We start from the raw sequence: 2,021 nt of genomic DNA, 5'->3' as shown, positions 1-2,021 counted from the left end.
GTGGGTCGCCTAGAGACAGTGATATAAACCCACGTGGGTCCACACTGATAATGCTCGCTGTGGGACACCCCAGGCTAGAGCTCTGTGGCACCTCACAGACTGTAAACGGTGGGTCGCCGGACGACGAAGTCATCATAATACCCTGCCACCGGGTGCAAAACGAATTGGCACTTGTAAAACCTGTTATACATATAAGCGCTTATGATTATGAAACGCCTCCTGCTTTTGTAACACAGCAACCGGAAGAAGCGTTTTATTTGTAAATACTCTGTATATGTACCTTTAATAATAATAAAGGTTTTCAAAACAAAAACAAAAAATCTGTTCTTATCAGTTTAATATCTGATACGTCCTCTATCTGGGGACCATATATTAAATTGATTTTTGGAACAGGGAGATGGAATAGGAGCTTGCTCTGTCCACTCCACGCATCAACCTGGTATTGCAGTACCTCCAAGAATGGTGCACTTCCCCACCCGGGGAAAACAATGCTGGTGAAAGATAGATGAGAAAACGAAAGTAGCGCTTCACTACCAAACCCTGTAAAGTGGCGCTACTGTGATTGCGTGAGAATAAAACCACCCTGGTCACCCTGTCTTGCTTTATTTAGTTTATTCATCTGCCGCAAACCCCCGTTATTTATTTATGTATTTTTCACGTTTTCTGGAACTTTTAGATTTTTATTTCCTTCTCCATCCAGACGCAGCACTTTGAAAGAGAAAAATGTCAGCAGGAGACTGCTTTTCCAGCAACAGTTTCATTCGTTTTTGGATCCATTTCACTGGTGAACGAATGGAGAAAGTTTTCCAGCAAGTCAGCAGGATCGAGGTAGAGACAGAAAGACAGAGAGAGAGAGACAGAAAGAGAGACAGAAAGAGAGAGAGAGAGACAGAAAGAGAGAGAGAGAGACAGAAAGAGACAGAGAGACAGAAAGAGAGAGACAGAAAGAGAGAGACAGAGAGACAGAAAGAGAGAGACAGAGAGACAGAAAGAGAGAGACAGAGAGACAGAAAGAGAGAGAGAGAGGGAGGCAGAGAAGTGGACACTGTCCTTGGCTTCTCTGAGCAAAGAAGGAAAATACAGTCCTTTTCCTTCTTTGCCCGCCCCGCCCGTCCCCCCTCCCCAAACTGCCAAGCCTTATCTATAGGCCTTAGGTTACAGGGGAGCAGTGTCCTGGGCAGGCGAGGGCGAAGCGCTGGCCACGTCCCGTCAGGAAGCTGTCCAGGGCATCCTGGCCTGATTCCCCCCATCGCTGGGATGTCTCCGGGTAGCCATGCGCTTTATAAATGCACCTTTCATTTCATTTCATTCCATTCCATTCCCAGCATCCCCCGGCTGCCAGGTTTTCGGGCTAGCCGGCTTGAGGCAGTAAACAGGAAGGGGCAGGGCATGCAAATGCTAGAAACAGGACAACCTGGGTATGCTAAGTGACGCCTAATGATGCGACAGCCAAGGAGGACTCTGGGAGCCGGGAGAAAGCCTGAAGCCAGGGCCTCCTTCGTGCTGAGCTCCTGCTAAGAGTGGGGAAAGAGGCGAAAGGGCCACAAGTGACGTTATGAAGGAAGACCCGGGTCAGCCAGGTAGATTGTTTCGGGAGGCGTTAATTCTGGCACCATTCTGGTTATCGGCCTATCGCTTCTCCGTTTTTTGCCTAAGATTAAGTGCCTCGGTGCTTGGTCTGGTCAGGGTCCGGTCGAGATTCCTGCAGCCTTGTAGTGCTGGGCCTGCGTTCCCTGGCTTGTGTGGAGCCAGACTGCTAACAAACAGCAGCGAGGTGCCTTATCTCTTGGGTTTTTTCATTCAGTCTCCTGTCCTGTTCATGAGGCAGGGCCTTCGTACCCTGGTGGGTTGACTGGGGCAAGGCTGATGCTCTCTGGATGGGATGCGACAAGGCGGGGAGGGTAACTCATAAGCAATTCTTTTTTATTGCATTTCGTGTTCTGTGCATTGCCAGTTTTGTGGTGTCTTTATTTACTCTCTAGTGTGCAAGTTTTCCCATGGCAGAGTGACAGGTGTGAAGG

The 2,021-nt window shown here is 48.8% G+C and overlaps 1 pseudogene; it reads left to right on the top strand.

The window, feature by feature from the left end:
* Positions 1 to 293: 293 nt before the first annotated feature.
* Positions 294 to 473, top strand: LOC146816806 (U2 spliceosomal RNA; annotated as a pseudogene).
* Positions 474 to 2,021: the final 1,548 nt, after the last annotated feature.

Source organism: Triturus cristatus, chromosome 6 (assembly GCF_964204655.1).
Source record: "Triturus cristatus chromosome 6, aTriCri1.1, whole genome shotgun sequence".
Classification (NCBI taxonomy): Eukaryota; Metazoa; Chordata; class Amphibia; order Caudata; family Salamandridae; genus Triturus; species Triturus cristatus.
This window is presented reverse-complemented; position numbering and strand designations above follow the sequence as displayed.